At 40.2% G+C, this 13,257-nt stretch overlaps 1 long non-coding RNA gene across 14 annotated transcripts in view; it reads right to left on the bottom strand.

Annotated features, from left to right (window-relative positions):
- The window catches only part of LOC138843591 (uncharacterized), a 79,730-nt gene extending 67,118 nt beyond the window's left edge, over window positions 1-12,612 (bottom strand). For 3 of the 14 annotated variants that reach the window (XR_016211666.1, XR_016211661.1, XR_016211664.1), the window contains exons 1-2: window positions 12,286-12,595; window positions 10,973-11,050 (exon numbers count right to left, since the gene is read on the bottom strand). This is a non-coding gene — a long non-coding RNA (uncharacterized LOC138843591). Of the gene's footprint in view, window positions 1-3,921; window positions 4,206-7,246; window positions 8,175-8,429; window positions 8,619-10,972; window positions 11,051-12,285 lie in introns of those variants that run through there. The other 11 variants (XR_016211658.1, XR_016211655.1, XR_016211663.1 and 8 more) reach the window with 10 other exon arrangements.
- Between the last annotated feature and the right edge of the window lie 645 nt (window positions 12,613-13,257).

The raw sequence follows: 13,257 nt of genomic DNA, 5'->3' as shown, positions 1-13,257 counted from the left end.
AACCCTTGTTTATTCCTTCATCTCTTGTCTTTGATGGCTATTCCAACACATTCAATGAGATTTTTATAAACCGCATTGTACCCTCATGGCAAACAGAAACTCCCTCTATATTTAGTAAGGATAAAAATAGTTCAGTGGGTGCTATGGTTTCAATGTGTCCTTTAGAAAAGTATGTGTAGAGAATTTAATCCATAATTCAACTTTGTTAGTAGATGGGGCCCATGGGGAGGTGTTTACATCTTGGTCCATTCTTACAAATCAATTAGTGTAATTTATAAAGGGGCTTAGAGTTGCAAGTTCTGTCCCTTGATATCTTTTGGTATTTGGTCCTTCTACCATGATTTCTTAGGAAGAAGGCCCATGCCAGATGCTGGCTTCTGTAGACCCATGAGCCAACAATCGCTGTTCATTACAAACTACCCAATTTGTATATTATTGCAGCAGCAAAAAATGAACTAAGACAGTGTGGTTTTGCGGCACCCATCCAAACACATTTCCATTTCTTGTAGTGTGCAACGTGGCTCAGTAGATCAAATTGTGTTTGCTGATACTCAACATATAATTTTTGTTCAATGTCAGTTTGAACAAGTATCATGATGATGTTTAAAGTTACCCTTACTGATTCTGTGACTGCTTCTTCTATCAGCTTGAGACAAGATTGTTCAAGTATCCAAATATAAATGTATATCTGTTCTCCTTCGTGTTTTGAAGCTTTCACAGTAAGTGAACATACATTTAAAACTGCTGTGTTGAGGCCGGCGCTGTGGCGCAGTGGATTAAAGTCACCGCCTGCAGTGCCAGCATCCCATATGGGCGCCGGTTCAAGTCCCAGCTGCTCCACTTCCGATTCAGCTCTTTGCTATGGCCTGGGAAAGTGGTTGAAGAAGGCTCAAATCCTTGGGCCCCTGCATCTTCGTGGGAGACATGGAAAAAGCTCCTGGCTCCTGGCTCCTGGCTTCAGATCAGCTCAGCTCTGGCCATTGTGGTCATTTGGGGAGTGAACCAGCAGATGGAGGACCTCTCTCTCTCTCTCTCTACCTCTCTACCTCTTTGGCTCTACCTCTCTTTGTAACTCTTTCAAATAAATAAAATAAATTTTTTTTTCAAAAAACTGCTGTGTTTTCAGTTGACTTCATCAATACGTAATGTCCCTCTTTGCAAACATTTGTAATTTTCCTTATTCTGAAATATAGTTTCCAACATTAACCCAGTAGTATATTTTTACATCCTTTAACCTTTGCTTTGTCATTATATTTAAATGGTGTGCCTTGTTGAAAACACTTATCTGAGTATTTCCTTGTTATTCAGCCTGATGATATTTTGACCTCTGATTTGGGGGGTTAGACCATTTACATATACTTACAGTGATGTTGATGATTGATTTTGAATGTAGTTTTATAGTCTCTATTTATTTGTATTTTTCCACTTTTCCTGCTTTCTTGCAGATAGAATCCAAAATCCAATTGCTTGTGATTCTTTCTCCATTCATGATTTATTACACATTAGATTTAGTTTTTTATGGGTTACACTTGTGTCTAGAATATGCGTCTTTTTTCATATGTTGTCTTCACCTGACAACTTCATGCATAGCTCATCCTTCCATAATCTGCTTCTTATGTGCTATGGTTGACATACATTTTCCTTCCCATTTGTTATAAAGCTTATAATGCAGTATCAGTACTTTAGATTTCAGTCAATCATTATCATTTAGAGTGATAACAGTAAGCTAATGTTGTTGTCCATAGTCACATTTTTTAAAAAAGGATTTATTTATTTATTTGTTTATTTTAATGACAGAGCAACAGAGGGAGGGAGAGACAAGACTGAGAGAGAGAGAGACAGAGAGAATCTTTCCATCTGTTTTTTCTCATCTAAATGGTCACAATAGCTAGGTCGAGCCAGGTGGAAGCCAGGATCCAGGAACTACGCAGGTCTCCAACATGGGCGGCAGAGGCCCAAGTAATTGAGCCATCTCCTCCCACTTTCTCAGGCACATTAGCAGGGAACTGGGTCAGAAGCTAAGTAGCCAGGACCTGGGCTGGCTTTCCACCATAGGATGATGGGCTGCAGCTGGTGGCTTAACTCACTGAGCCACGACTCCAGCTCCCTTATTCACTTTCACCTGTACCATATCTCGTGCATTTCATTTGTGTGTGTGTAGATCCAAATTTCTTCCAGCTATCTTTTTCCTTCTATCTGACGATGATCTTAACATTTTTGGAGGCGCATCTTTTGTAGCAATTTCCCTCTACGTTCATTTGTCTGAAAAACTCCATTGCTAGCTATTAAAATCTACAGTGGGCATGTGTGTTTCCCTCAGAATCTCAAATTGTCACTGCATTTTCTTCAGGCTTCCATTGTTTCTGATTAGAATTCTTGTGTAATTTGTACTTGGTGTCTATGTGTGCAGTGTTTTCTTCTTATCCCTACCAACCAGAATTTCTTGATTACTTTAGTAATTAATTAATGAGTTGTATAGGTGTGGTATGGTATGGTATAGTGTGTGTGTGTGTGTGTGTGTGTGGTTCCTAGGGTCTCAGGGGTTGTAGTATCTGTAGTATGCTATACTTCAAAAATTGGCAAATTCTAAGTCATGAACACTTTAGTTGATCTTTTCCCACTTTGTCTCTTTTCTTTTCCCAGGGCACCTGTTATATATTTGTGAGATCTCTTGATATTGTCCCATAATCACTGCTTGCTTTACTATAGTTTTTTTAAAGCTATTTATTTATTTGAAAGACAAAGCACAGTGTGTGTATAGTGATGGGGTACAGAGAGAAAGAGAGAGCTCCCATAAGTTAGTTTGCTCTTCAATTGTGTGAATCCTAAGGAAAGACCCAGGTGAAGCAAAAACCTGGAGACCATTCAGTCTCCCATATTGCTGGCAAGGACCCAAATACTTGGCCATTACCTGCAAGAATACACACCAGCAGGAAACTGGAGTAGAAGTTGTGGAAGTGGGATTCAAACCAGGTACTCCAATATGGAATGTAGGCATCCCAAACAGCATCTTAACGGCTGCAACAAACACCCACTCCTGCTCTGAGTTTTGTTGATGGTTTATTTTAATTTATACAGACTACACTGATGTATATCAAGTCTACTTAGTCTTTCTTAATCTGCATCCAGCCACACTTCACATAAGCCTGGTAATCAGCAGAGCATGAAATAATACCCTGGGTAATGCAGGTGAGCCCAGTGTAAACACAAGTACCCTGACATGTCAGATAGGGTAGGAGAAGAGTCAGTGTGAGGCACTGGATGTGAGAAAGACTCAACCGGCTGTTAGGAAAGAACCAAGAAGGAAGGCAGGCAGGCAGGTGTCAGAAACTGGTAAAGAGAAGGAAATCAATTTTTTCTCTAGCATCTCTACAAATAAGACTTCTAACACCTAATAATTTTAGTCCAGTGAGATCCTTGTACATCTGGGCTCCAGAACTATGAAATAATAAATGCTCATTGGTTTAGGACACTGAGTTTCTTGTGACTTGTTAACATCAAGAGTGGTTTGAATGTATGCACTGCTTTTCCGACAAAGACAAAGGGTTTTTACTTCTACCTCTTCTCCTGAAGTGCAAGATCAGTTGGACAGACAAGAACAACAACAATAAAAATGTATATTATAGATAGGCACCACAGGCTTTTCTACTTCCTGTATGCATTCCTAAGTGTATTTCATGAGAAATGATGACACCAACTGATGTGGTTCAAAATATATAGAGAGGAAATATTTAAGACAAAAAAAAAATGCTACTAACTGGGGAACATAAATTTAGGTAAAGAGGGTTATATTTCTTTTCTCAAACAAGTAAAATGATGATAACATTAGACTCAATCATGTATATATTATGTAATGCCCAGAAAAAAACTTTTATTAAAGTTATAAAAATGAGGTTCTAGGCCGGCGCCACGGCTCACTAGGCTAATCTTCCACCTGCGGCGCCGTCACACCGGGTCCTAGTCCCGGCTGGGGCATCAGATTCTGTCCCGGTTGCTCCTCTTGCAGTCCAGCTCTCTGCCGTGGCCCGGAAAGGCAGTGGAGGATGGCCCAAGTGCTTGGGTCCTGCACCTGCATGGGAGACCAGGAGAAGCACCTGGCTCCTGCCATCGGATCAGCGCAGCGCCAGCTGTAGCGGCCATTTGGGGAGTGAACCAACGGAAGGAAGACCTTTCTCTCTGTCTCTCCCTCTCACTGTCCACTCTGCCTATCAAAAAAAAAAAAAAATGAGGCTCTAAAAAATGTACAAATAAACAACAGGAAAGTAAAACAGAAAATAAAATCATAAAGACAAACAAAATAAAATGACAGATGTAAGTCCTAACACATCAACAATTAGAATAAATGCAAATGATGTGAAAATATCAATTAAAAGTAGATATCAACAGGGTAGTAAAAGCAAGAAAGCTTGATTCCATTATATGCAGCCTCAAGAAATCAGATTCAGAAATGTTGATAGAAGGAAGTTAAGAATGAAAGGGAGAAAAATAATTATACATCATGCCAATACTAATAAAAGAAAATTTGAAGTGGCTGTATGAGCATTAACAGAAGATAAAGTAGATTTCAAAGCACAGATGATTTCCAGAATCAAAGAGTGACATAATATTGAAATAAAAATCTCGAGGTCGGAGCTGTGGCCTAGCAGATAAAGCTGCCACCTGCAGTGCCAGCATCTCATGTGGATGCAGGTTTGAGTCCCAGCTGCTCCACTTCCGATCCAGCTCTCTGCTGTGGCCTGGGAAAGCAGTGGAGGATGGCCCAAGTCCCTGGGCCCCTGCATCTGTGTGGTAGACCTGGCTTTGGATCTGTGCAGCCCTGGCAGTTGCAGCCATCTGGAGAGTGAACCATTGGATGGAAGACCTCTTCTCTCTCTCTCTGGACCACTTGGGCCACCTTCTGTTGCTTTCTCGGGAGCATTAGCAGGGAGCTGGATCAGAAGTGGAGCAGCTGAGACTTGAACCAGTGCCCATATGGGATGCTGGTACTGAAGGCAGTGCCTTAACCCACAACAACACAATGCCAGCCACTAAATACCTAATTTAAAAATGTATTTACTGGGGCTGGCACTGTGGTGTAGTAGGTTAAGACTCCACATGTGGTGTCAGCATCCCATATGGGCACTGATTCAAGTTCCACTACTCCACTTCAGATTCAATTTCCTGTTAATGGCATGGGAAAGCAGTGGAAGACGGCCCAAGTGCTGGGGCCCCTGCCCCAGCAAGAGAGACCTGGTAGATGCTCCTGCCTCCTGGCTTCAGTGCGGCCCAGCTCTGGACATTGCGACCATTTGAGGAGTGAACCAGCGGATGGAAGACCTTTCTCTCTGAGTCTCTCCCTCTCTCTAACTCCACCACTCAAATAAATAAACATAAAAAAGTTGGTTTATTTCTTTATTTTCTTTTTTCTAATCGTTGGTTCACTTGCATAACAGCAAGTAGTGCTGGGCCAAGAGAAAGCCAGCAGCCCAGACTCAATCCGGATGTCCCATGTGAGTGCAGGGATACAAGTACTTCAGGCATCATCTGCTGCCTTCCAGGGTGTGCATTAGCCGGAAGATGGACCAGATGCAGAGAATCTACAACTAAAACCAGTACCCCAGTCTAGGATTCAGGCATATGAAGTGGCAACTTAACCACTGCTCCAATCATCTGCTCCAAAACAAGCACTTTAAGTGATAATCTACTCACTAGAATGTGAACTACTTTGATGACAAGTATATTTTTCACCATTTGTAATTATTATGGAAATTTCAAAAATTGGTTTAGTTCAAATGGCAATCATTAACTTTTAGTATCTCTAGCCACAAACATTCTCCAGCACTATGTTTAGTGCTATATGATCTCAACAAACACAAAGTAACACTTCTCAACACAGATATTTTAAAACTAGGCATAAAGCATATTATCAAAACAGGTGGCATAATGTAGGGAGCACCAGAATATTTGTCCCAGACCTTGATTTGAACCCTATTTCTTACAAGATACTGCAAAGCTGAGTTGTATAAATTGATGTTTACAGAAATTATACTTTATTAAAAATATAGTTTAGGGAATTTTTCAGCAAGAATTTATATATTACATAGCTACTGTTGATTAAATAATTCCATCAGTGAAGCCATTGACTCATTTATTCTATATATATATTCTATATATAGTCTACACACTTTTCACTATGGTTTTTCTAGAAGCTAGAGAAAAACCAATATAAGAGCATTTTTAAAAGCTTGTGGTAAAATGGAATTAAAAGTTAATTTTTGGGGGTAGCCAAAATATTTTTTGAAATCCAATGCAAATTCATAATTTGCATTTTAATAATACATATTTTCCATGAACATTTTGAATATCCCCAGTAAGCATGAATTTGCCCCACCAAAAAAAAAATTTACAACAAAACAAACTTATTTTTAATTCAATTTCACACAAACATTTTGAAGTACCCACATATAGTCTTGGCTATCATGGAATATACAACTTGGACAGTAGACAAATTGATCAGTGGCTACATGCAGAATACCAAAGGTGATAAATGCTGTGAACAGAGTTTCTGATGCTATTGTACCTGCGAGGGAGATAGGCCATTTGTGCTGCTATAAGAAATATCTTAGACTGGGTAGCGACAGAAAGGGATTTCCCACAGTTCTGGAGGATGGGAAGTCAAAGAGCACAGTCCTGGAAGGTTCAGGAGTCTGTTGAAAATCCCATCCTTGCTTCCAAGATGGCGCCTTGCAAGTTGTGTTCTTATGAGGGACAGCAGAACAGAGACAGGGCAGAAGGGACACATGGCTCCTTCAACAAATTTTTTTTCTATAAAGACATGGCTTGTTTTTAGGCCAAAAAACTGCACTGGTGACCTAATCACCCCTAAAGACTCTCATCTCTTAAGCCTATGATATTGGTGATCAAGTTTCAGCAAACGAATTTGGGTGGATACATTTTGACCATTGCAAGGGGTTTGACCAGGCCTACTCACATTAACTCCTTCTTATATGGCTTTAAGACAATAAGAAGTTTCAATGGTTTGGCAGATGAGTCTCTGTCTGTCTCTCTCTCCCCTCTGAATCTAAAAGGCAGTATACCATCCTGCAATGTATTCTATCTTAAGGAGATTGTTGCTTAAACTGTTATAATATTGGTTATGGCTTTGTTGCACGCTTTATGAATCCCAGTTCAACATCAATTTCCCTGAACTGTCTTGCTTTTGCACTGTCCATTCTGTCATAGATATTTCTCCATTTGATTTGACTGGTTTTCACAGTAGCGTGAAATATGTGTGCCTCACTAAACCTAACCAGAGTTCTCAGTAGAAAACCATTATGGTTACAAAAATTGTCAGAGGAAATTAAGTCATAGAGAAAGTGATGATCCATTTGGGAAAACATGTTTTACAATTTGTTTCATTTTGTGTGACTTAACATAATTCTAAATAAAATAAATATTTGTTCTCTTTAGAAAAATGTATGAGCACTATAAAGAATGACAGTTTTGTAAAAAGCTATCTCTAGCTAAATGATATCTACTTCCAGACTTGAAAACAAATGAACAGTGCATTAAAGATTGATATAAAATTTATTATCTTTGACTACTATATAAACATGTGAGTAATGTGATTTCTTTAAAAGGTATGTTTAATCTCATTGCCAAGAATGTTCATGAGAAAATATGGTTAAATATCTGACACTACCTCTCAGTCACAAATTCTGCACTCACATTTATCACTACATAGAAAATAAAGGCAGTGAAAGACAAAAAGAGGACTATTAAGTTTCCACGATTAAATCATTTTTCAATTTCAGTATTCGAGATCATACATTAAGACCTGAAGGTATCGGTATGGATACCCGACTTAAAATGAAGTAAGAGCTTTTGGCCGGCGCTGCTGGCTCACTAGGCTAATCCTCCGCATTGCAGCGCCGGCACACCGGGTTCTAGTCCTGGTCGGGCGCCAGAATCTGTCCCGGTTGCCCCTCTTCCAGGACAGCTCTCTGCTGTGGCCCAGGAAGGAAATGGAGGATGGCCCAAGTGCTTGGGCCCTGCACCCCATGGGAGACCAGGAGAAGCACCTGGCTCCTGCCTTCGGATCAGCGCAGTGCGTTGGCCGTGGCAGCCATTGGAGGGTGAACCAACGGCAAAGGAAGACCTTTCTCTCTGTCTCTCTCTCTCACTGTCCACTCTGCCTGTTAAAAAAAAAATGAAGTAAGAGCTTTTAAGTGTGGAATAAATTATATATTGTTGCAAAAATTCTAACAATGATTATCAACTTAAGACACAAAGGGCATTCAAAGCTTTCATTCAATGGCTCTATCTTTGTGCTGGTGTTCATTGATGAAGTGTAAAAAGGAGAGTCAAAAGAGGCAGCCGAGAAGGGTCTAGAGAACACAGATTTGGGGACTAGAAAAAGCAATCTTTAATGTTTTACCATATCAAGTGACTAAGGCAAGTACAGCTGGTCTACCATATAGCAAGTACACTGAAGCATGCAACTATTCTAACAGTACTAGAGCAACTGTAAGCCTTTTTTGATTCCCCAAACAAAAATAAGAACAATGCTTATCTTCCATGGTTGTGATGGGGATCTAAATAAGATGATGCATAGGAAGTCCCTAGAACAGTGTTTGGAACTGAGAAAAAAAAACAATAAAAGACAGCATTTTATTCATCAACAACATTATTATCTAAAGGAATCTTGATCAAAGCTTGACTGAGCATTTAAATCATTGCAAGAAACCAAAATCCAAAATGTATTCATGGGAAGTCTTTAAATATCCATCATATTCAAAGTAGCACCTACTGGGACCAGTGTGCATTTTAATAATACATATTTTCCATGAACATTTTGAATATCCCTAGTAAGCATGAATTTGCCCCACCAAAAAAAAATTTACACCAAAACAAACTTATTTTTAATAAGTTATATATATAAGTTATATATATAAGTTATATATATAAGTTTTATATATATATATATATATATATATATATATATATATATATATCTGAGTGCTGGTTTGAATTCCTGCTATTCCACTTTGATGCAGCTTCCCGATTATGAGTCTGGGCAAACAGGGTGATGGGTCTCCACCATCCACATTGGAGATCAGCATGGAGTTCCTGGCTCCTGGGTTCAGCATTGCCCAGCCCTGCTAGATCAGAAACAGAGTAGCTGGAAATCAAACCTGCACTCTAGTAAGTGATGCAGGTGTCCCATGTGGCAGCTTAATGAGCTGCATCACAATGTCTGATACCAAGTTTTTGACAGATATGTTCGTCCGTCTATCCCAAACCCTATAAAAACAATGGCATTGCCAGCAAATACAGCATTGCTTCTAAATACAAGGCATTGTAGTAGAGACCATATGGAGGGACCGAACAAGAAGACTGCCATTTTTACCCAGAGATGACAGGAAATCAAGGTGTTACAACAAGACAAAGCCATGTCCAAAGATCAGAGTACAGAATCAAAGCATTCTCACAAGAACCGAAAGGGTACTGGCAAACTTATGTAATAAGGGACAATCTCAAGCCCAGGAGTCCAAATTCTGAAGAAGCAGCAGACATAAATTACCTCCATTTTCACCTCCCTCCCTCGTGTGACCAAATCCAGGACTTTTTGAAACCCAAACAGTGGCTCCAGGAAGTCTCGCCACCTTATCCTGTTTGGCAGTACCTTCAGCAACTGCAATTGTTTTATGAAACAATGAGGGCCAAATGTTACCTGTTCCTCGTTCCCATTTGTTTTCTCCTCCAAATGCAATTGTGGTTTTCAGCTTTAAAAGCCCAACCCTTACCTTTGCTCAAGGTCCAGAGATCTTTTGGTGTGAGCCTGCTCTCCACCTGATCAAAGGGCCCCACCCTGAACAACCCAGTCTAATCCAGTCGCTTCCCAATCACTTTCTGCATTGTACTCGGGTTAAGCCACCACCCTATTAGTATCATCATTTCATGATTTTGAGACTCCAACATCTGAGGAGTCACGTCTTGTTCAAACTATAGCCGTCTGGCATTGAGAAATTTCATTATTAGCCTGCATAATTTCTACAACTTCATAACACTTCCACCATGAATTAAGGAAACAGCTTCCTTTGTCACTCACCAAATCTTAAGAGGCTGAAATGTCCACACCAATGCTAAAAACTTCTAACTAGTGTCTGCAGGAAGAGTTGCTTTTCTGTAAATTCAGATGGTACTTCATAAGCATATCTACCTGTTATCCCCTGAGATCCTCCAAAGTCACTACAGGAACACTGTTTTCACATATCCAGACAGTGCAGACAATGAGGACCTCCCCTGAACCCAGAGTTCCAGGGTTACACTTCCCAGAGGTAAGGAATACTTCAGCAGTGCTCAACTAGCAAGCATGTTGTGGGTGATCCTGTGCCTGCCTGCCTTGCCCATGCAGGAGGTTAAGAGGGTGTGGCACACCATGCCTCCAGAGAAGGACCCTATCACTGCGGGCAGGTGGCAGGAGCCCCAGGCTCATTTACCGGAACCCTGCTTCCTGTTAAAGGGCCTTGTAATTGCCAATCAAGTAAACAGCTCCTGGGTGTGGCCAAGACCCTTAAGTACCACCTGGAAGGCTACATAGGCTACATGACCTTCAAACTGATTGGAGAAGCATAGCGGTGCCAACATCAGCTTTATCCTATAGAATTAGTGTTGCCCTGAACTAGCTATGGCCTCTGCCTGTCCCAGTTATTGTGTAAATTTGGGAAAGGATCCAATCAATGGAATCACACTCACTCTCTCTCTGTCTCTCCTTGACATTCTTTCAAATAAATAAAAATAAATAAGTAAAGTAAAAAGAATTGTTTCTGATGCAGTTTTCAAAGTCATGCTACAAATACATTATCCTAACCTTGTCTGTGATATAAAACAGAATACGGAAGAGTGACTCAGCTCAGCCCATTTACTTGAATCATTTGTCTTTTCCAATATGAAGATAAGAAAATGACTCTGAATCATTTTCCATAGCTACCTTTAGTCTTCTCAAAGGTATTTTGAAAAACCATCCATTCCTGGAGATGATTTTGCAGTGCATCCTCGTAGGAGTTATCTGGAAAAAAAAAAAAAAAGTCAAGTTGATTAAAGATCACTGCAGCAATGAAAAGAGGTGCTGATAGTCTGTTTCTTGGTTTTGGCATGATAGACACCGCACTTCATCTCTGTAGTCTTCTTCCTATACCCTAAATACAGTCTAGTCACAGGAACAACACCAGACAAACCCAAACACAGGGACATTGAAAAACCACCTGAGGGGAATTCCTTAAAACAGTGAATGTCACAGCCCAGAAGAACCTAAGGAGCTAAGACTCATAAATGTAATGTGCTCTTTTGGTGGGATCCTGAAAAAGAAAATGGACATTAGACAAAAACGAAGGAAATCCCAACATTGGTTAATAATAATGTGACAATCTTGGTTCACTTATTGTAATAAGCTTGCTCATACTAAAGTAAAATGGTATTAGAGGAAAGTACATTATCCTCACAGTTTCCTACAATTTAAAACTGCACTAAAATAAAGCCATTTCTTTCAATACATTGAAAGAGCACAGATATTAATCTAAAAGACCTTCCAACATCCTAAACTGGAATATTTTGAGCAACAAACATTGCTGCAATGCATCAAAAATGCATATTCATAGTAATATAAATGGATAACTGAAAACAAATATGGGAGAAGAGATAGCTTTCCATTAAAGAATCCAATTTAACAAATGTAAGAACTTAGAAAATTACATTAGAACAGTACAATAATAATTGCAGCATTGTCAAGGTGCTAATATTAATAGGCAACATTATGAGGGGATATAGGGTATTTGCAAAATCTCTTAGTAGCTCCCCCAAGATACGTATTGATTGCCAAAGGGAAATTATTATTTTAGGGTAGGTAAATCTAGTAAGCACTGCCTTATACCAATGATGAAGGCTCATATCAATAACGAGACAGAGCAACACTGTTTGCTTGCAGATACGGTAAATTCAAGGAAGGCTCATTTTTGTGACTAAGTAGCACTGGTTAAATCTTGGGGAGAAAAAATCAAGCAAGACCAAGCTGAGAGACTGCTACAACAGGAACTGATCAGCATTCTTGAAAACATCAAGACCACCATGGAAAACATGGAAGCAGAGCTGCATCTCAGTCTAATGGAAAAGCGGAGAAATCTGAGACAACACAGTCAGGGCACACAGCCTGATGTATTAGTCTGCTTTTGTTCCTACAACTGAAATACCCAAGAGAAGCTTCTTAGGAGAGAAAAAGTTTATTTCAGCTTACAGTTTAGAGCTTACATTTCAGGATCAAGTGGCCCCATGGTCTGTGCCCCTTGGAAGCTCATCTTCACTGGTGCAGAGGAACGACTGCGTGGTAAGCCAGCAATCAGAGAACAAGCAGGCCAAACCTGAACTCAAGTCAATCTTCTGGAGACAACTTCCCTCCCAGACTACATGACCTAAACACTCCCCGCCAGATTCACCTCTCAGGTGCCATCATTAGATCAAGTCTCCACCCTGAATCCACTAAGACATTAAAGTTTAAACATCTGTGTGGGTCTGGGGAGACAAGTCCTACTCAACCTACAGCACCTGGCCTGGATGGAGTACTGAGTGGTTGTTTACGAACAGTAGTTAGGGAAACCTGGATCCAATCACAGTGAGCACAGTGAGTGACGGAAGGTGGCATGTGACTGGACCCTGAATGAGAGAGGTGAGCAGAGAGCCAGTTGCTATGCAGTAGATCTGTTCTGGAGCCTAATAGGCCTGGATTTGAGTCCAGCTCACTATCTCCTACCTGGCAAATTTCCTTTAAAAAAAAGATTTATTTATTTTAAAGACAGAAATGTGAATATGTTCCCTGGGTGAACTATGCACAACTCCCCACTTGGATCCATAATCCATCAGTTATATTTCACAGACCAACTTCTAACTGATGAGTTGCACCCAGACTATCTGCCAGTGGTTGAATGCAAAGACTATATCCTCAATGTTAGCACACTCCAACAGGGCCTGGTCTCACCATTAGCTCCTTAGCTGTCTTGGCAGTTCAACCTATTTGGTTGTACCAGAGTCATGAAGTCAAGTAAAATCACAAGAGCATTTCAAAAAATTCCCTTGAACCAGTCAACCCCTTGTGAAATTCTGTGCAGTGTGTTATTCTGTAAGATCCCTTTGACAAACACTGCAGGCGTGAAAGGCAGACCCACATGCAGTGTAAGTGCCAATTCCTGTGAACACTAATTACCAACACCTTCAGAGTAGAAAAGC

Source organism: Oryctolagus cuniculus, chromosome 8 (genome assembly GCF_051225735.1).
Source record: "Oryctolagus cuniculus isolate XC-2025 breed Fujian yellow rabbit chromosome 8, ASM5122573v1, whole genome shotgun sequence".
In the NCBI taxonomy this organism is placed as follows: Eukaryota; Metazoa; Chordata; class Mammalia; order Lagomorpha; family Leporidae; genus Oryctolagus; species Oryctolagus cuniculus.
The sequence above is the reverse complement of the archived record's forward strand: the minus strand, read 5'-3'. Positions and strand labels throughout refer to the sequence as shown.